The sequence below is a fragment of the Chenopodium quinoa genome, unplaced genomic scaffold, assembly GCF_001683475.1.
Source record: "Chenopodium quinoa cultivar QQ74 unplaced genomic scaffold, ASM168347v1, whole genome shotgun sequence".
Classification (NCBI taxonomy): domain Eukaryota; kingdom Viridiplantae; phylum Streptophyta; class Magnoliopsida; order Caryophyllales; family Amaranthaceae; genus Chenopodium; species Chenopodium quinoa.
The window spans coordinates 19,364,750-19,370,262 of record NW_018742204.1 but is presented as its reverse complement, the minus strand read 5'-3'; the positions used below and the strand labels follow the sequence as shown (position 1 = coordinate 19,370,262).

At 33.7% G+C, this 5,513-nt stretch overlaps 1 long non-coding RNA gene across 1 annotated transcript; it reads right to left on the bottom strand.

Moving 5' to 3' along the window:
* Positions 1 to 2,371: 2,371 nt before the first annotated feature.
* LOC110721566 lies at positions 2,372 to 5,132 on the bottom strand. Its single transcript, XR_002511431.1, has 2 exons — positions 4,938 to 5,132; positions 2,372 to 4,240 (listed from the first exon to the last, which is right to left on the bottom strand). It is a non-coding gene; the product is annotated as an uncharacterized LOC110721566 (long non-coding RNA).
* Positions 5,133 to 5,513: the final 381 nt, after the last annotated feature.

Genomic DNA, 5,513 nt, shown 5'->3' with positions numbered 1-5,513 from the left:
GACCGGATCTAGTAACCCCACCTAGTAATCCCTAACCGAACCTAGTAACGCCTGACCAAATAACTCTTGACCGGACCTAGTATCCCCTGACCAAGTAGCTCCTGACTGGAGCTTGACCGGACCTAGTAACCCTTAACCGACCTAATAACCCCTAACTTAACCACCAATTCCAACGCTAAAGTAGCCACCAATTCCAACCACCACAACACAATAAAAAAATAAATACAAATTAAATAATCAAAATGAAATACCCCAAAATCCAAACTCCACTCATAATTTCATTACCCAATACAAGTACCAACCCACTAAACTTTTAAATTAAAAATGGCGATTTCGCCTCATCCTTGTCGCATATTCACCTCCATCGACCTTCGCATATTCATTCATCTTCTGCATGCTCCGGCCGATGGAGAATTGACAATGGAAGCGGAGGATGTGTGGCTTTCGACAACCCGACGCTAAAATTGGGCGGCCATGGAAGACATTGGAAGAGAGCAAAAGAGAGAACTTTAGGGGTTGAGATTGGTGATGTGTGGGCTAACTTGAGAAGAAGAAAAGAGGAAAGAGAAAAAGGAGAGAAAAAAAAAATATTGTGGCTGGCCGCGCGGTAGGGCTAGCCACATATATAACTTTGTGAATTCAATTAGTCTTAGGGTCTGTTCGGCAAAACTAGCTGTAGCTGTTGGCTATTAGCTTTTGAGTAGCTGCGAGCTGTAGAGGTAGCTGTAAGCTGTCAAGTACTAGGTGTTAGAGGTCAGCTGTTAAGGTAGCGGTTCATACTATGGGTGTTCGGTAAAAGTAGCGATTGAAACTATAAAATACGGTCATTATTATTATTATTATTATTATTATTATTATTATGTCGTGTTATGTATCAAATGTTTGATAATTTTAAATATTACATAGTATAATATATATTGATAATAAATAACCAATTTAAAAAATAAGATAGAAAAAAAATACTCCTCATAAAATGAAAGGAAAAAAAAAAGAAAAAAAGATATGAATAGAAAAATTTGATATTATGGTTGAATGAAACAAATAACACTGAGTCAAAAGATAAAAACATAAAAATAAAATATAAAAAAAAGAAAAAAAAAAAGAAAAAGGTTGAACGCTACTTTACAATTTCAAAAGCTATCTTTTCTAGCTTTCAACAACAACTACTTAAAAGCTACCTCTACCTTTAACAGCTACTTAAAAACCTATTTCACCAAACACTAATATTATTTTAAGGTAGTGTTTTGACTAGGTTTAAAAGCTAACAACTACCTTAAAAGCTAATGACGAACATGCCCTTAATTTCTTCTAGAGTACATACTATAAACATGGTACTTTGTCATACTAGGTTGATCATAACCTCATACGTATATAAAGTATTTTTTTTTGTTTTATAGCATGTTTTAAATTTACTGAAAAAATTAAATTAATCCTATACATGTACTGAATTATAAGGCTAGTTTTTTTTTTCAATAAAAAAGTAAGACATAGCATTATGGTTTGTGTTTTTTTTTCACACATTGTTATAGATATAGATTTTTTTTTTCACACATCGTTATACATAAATATTAATTCTTATTTCCCATCATATAATCAAATGCATGAGTTTTTTATCCAAAAATAAATAAATAAATAAATGCATGAGTTGAAAGAATGGATCTAGATGGATTCGAACCACCAACCTCCCAAACATAATTTGGGCACTCTTTCCACTTAGAGCTTATAGATCATGAATCACCTCACATCACATGAAATTTTTTCTAAGGCCTTCTCATAACAGGAGTACAAGACTATACCGTAGCTCCAAAAAAACAAAAAAAAAAAAAAAAAACTTTGCAGGCTAACAGCACGGCGCAGCTCAACACGCAATATAACCAACAAGTCTTACTTGCCCGTTGTCATTTGTTTCAAGCCTTCATCCTCTCCTAACATCCTTACCCAATAATTTGCTAAGCTGAACAGTTTGTGAGACTGTGATACAAAGAATCAAATAACCATACAACAATCAAACTGATTGCTATGAGCATAATCATCATCTTCTACTCCCACGAAGTGTAACACAAAGGAACTTCAATTTTATAAATTTAATAATAAAAAATGTAAAAAAAAGGCAGAGAAGACATATATTGAGCAGCTCGTCGTGTGTGCGACCGGCCACACCGTGTGACCACTTAAAGTAACCCTGTAAATCTGTAATACCAATCAAGTAATCCCTATAACAGTGACCGAGTAACTCTATAACAATGATGAAGTAATAACCCCTTTAACACTTATCAAGTAACCCCCATTACACTAGCAAAGTAACCCCTATAGTGGCTGACCACACCGTGTGGCCAGCCACATATAAGACTTTGTGATATTTGAGATATAGTCACAATAAACAAAATCAATCAAGGAATATTATTGATAGGTGCACTTTGACAACAGCTAATAAGCGTTGAATCGTTGAAGTTGTGACATTAGCAAAACACATTAAGCATCAACAATCAATACTTCAATTATTCTTGAATGCTTTGGCGTTAAGAGAACATTTTCAGTTTACATTCGACTGTAAATAAGTGTTGTCACCAAACTATCAGAGCTTTCTAATGAGAGTTTTGATAGTGCCTCATTGGTAGGCGAACGATCTAATGCATAACTAACGAATGGCTACAGTTGTAAACTTGTGCCGATGAGATTCTTTGAATCAGAACAGCAACTTGGCCAATGGCCACAGAACATTAGAGAATCAAACAGTCTGGCACCTAGTATGTATAAAACCTGTAGAAAAAATTCTAATACAAAAGTGTATACAGACTACAGAGAATTATACAATTTCTATTACACCACTAATTGCAAACACATGCAAGACTCAACACCCTTGTTCTCAGTTGACAGTGATGTAAAATGCAAAACACAGGCAACAAAGATCAGAAATAAAAAATAATTCAAATATTGCTCGGTAATAGACTGTTTAAATTAATTTGAGCATCAAGTTGCCTGAACTGAATGCATAACAAATAAACTTAGAATCTACTTCAAGGATTATGATGGATGAAGCTATGAAACTAAATATTTCCAAGGTTGGGACACATTACCAAATAACCCCAAAGGATATCCAATCAAAAAATATAATCCGTATGGAGTAACAACGTACACATATAATGAATAGGTGCAGCGTACACATAGAGATGGTTAGTGTAGTACATATAACCAAGGATCAGTACATCATACAATCCAGTGGCCAGCGGCATATATGACCTATCTGTACAGCTAACAAAGTAGTAATCACATATTCTATTTAGCAATACCCTCTACAAATTGCGTTGAAGTTGCTTAATCAGAGTAATCACATCTTATATACATATATGCAATAAGATAGAGATCTGTATGTAGCTTTCCACATAAGAATGTTCATGAAGTAAGTTTTGTATGCTTGACTTTCTGAATATAAATTAAGTTCTAAAGAAGCAGAATTTCTCAATATATGCACTGTACAATTCAAGACAATTGTAGGAATCCTAATTTAGAAAGATTCAAAGAGCAGGGACAACAATTATATAACTCCTTGATGTCAAGGGACAAATGAAGAATAACGACACCACCTTAACCTTTGCAGATAACACTGCAATATAAATTGTACTGAGTAATAAAATAGGGAACTTAAAAATGATTTTGATAAATATACCTTGGCAAAATTGGATTTGGCATAAATTTTCTACAAAGAAATCGTTTTGACAGTGAATTTGCTCTATACTGGTGGCAATAGCGTGGAGTTTGATGATTCAAGCGCATAAGGGTGCAGGGAAAGGGAGAAAAATACAAAAAAAACAGACACAACACGCACACGGTTGGGAGAGCCGGGAAAAACCCCATGCCATCTCCCAACAAAACCACAAAAAAGATCTTTTTATTAACATTGATGACCTGCCATGCAAGCGCACCCGACATGGCAAAGGTCGACTAACAAGACCAATTCACAAAACTAAGGAAAACACTCCATTCTCCTCAACACACCGACCATACAAACTAATACTACCACTTTCTCATCCACATATCATAAAACTCACCAATAGCACATATACTGTAAGTAAATTTTTTCACTGTGAAGTACAAATTATATGAACACACCATAAAATTTGGATTGCCAAACCGCGGCGCAGCCATCTTATATAGCCCTATCAGCCTGCTGAACCGTGCAGAACATCCGACTCAATCAAGACCAAACCATTAGTCCGCACATCAGAGCACTGCAAAAGTCCTGGTTCCAGCAAGCTATAAGTTGATTGCATAATTTTCAATCAAATACTAGAAATCAATACGCTGAAGCTAAACATATAAATTCGTCTAACCAAACAATCAAAGATGAATCATCTTTATAATATTGTGTAGCCGAACAATCAAAGATGAATCACGCTTCTTGAATCGCATGAAATCAATTTCATACATGAACTTTTAATTTCAAATACAAAACTATAAAGATTAAATATAATATTCATCACATAGCAAAATAGAATCAATAGAACGAAAACAATAGCCAATTTCACAGTTTTCCAACAATAAAGACAGATATATGCAGCAATCAAATTCTTGAAATAACCTAAATTCACAGAGTTATGTTCAATCCAAATAGAAAAATTAACCTAAACTGACATAAATATTCGTAAATTTCAATTAATATATACTAAATAAATAACGTAAAAATCATACGATTAAGCAATAAATTCAGCGGTCTTATTCTTAAATTGATATGATTGAATAACAATAATCAAACAGATAAATCGATTCAAATAAAGGCAGAGACAACTTATTCGAATCAAATTCAAATCTCCCACGCCAAACGAATCATAAAATTCAACCAAAATCAAGCGAAAACACCGATAAATTTCAATTAAAAAACCATAATTACTTCATTTAAATTATAATTGAATAAATAAGATCAGATAATAAATTATTACCTCCGTAATCGATTGAATCTCCAAAAAATAAAGAAATCAAGAATCGACGTGAATCAAATAAATCACTGAACAATTAATCAATGAATTTGAAGAACGATTAGGATTAATTGATTAAACGAAGAAAGATTAATGGATTACGGAGTAATTTGAAGAACGAAAAATTGTTTCGAGAAATCTGATCGAGGAGAGAGAAAGGGAATCAGAAAACCGGTAAATGTATCGATTAATATAGTGGATCAAGAAAAGTAATGGACGGGTAAGATTGCATGCTTAATAGATGATCGGACGGTTGTGCGTGCAGTTAGTTGTCTGGTAGGACTTGGTACAAGTTTGGCGGAAAAAAGGAATTAGGCCACGTCATTAAGCCGCGAATAGTATTATTCCCTTCCTTTCGCATTAATCATAACATTAGGTTGACTCAAAGTTTAAGGAAATTATAGATTAGGCTTATAAACTTATAATATAACGTATTGTTGGTAAAAGAGTTAATAATAAAAAAAAAGTGGTGTGTGTGGTGTTGGTAAGATAGAGAAATAATAAAATATTTGTGAAAGTGGGGTTAATGGGAGAGATAAA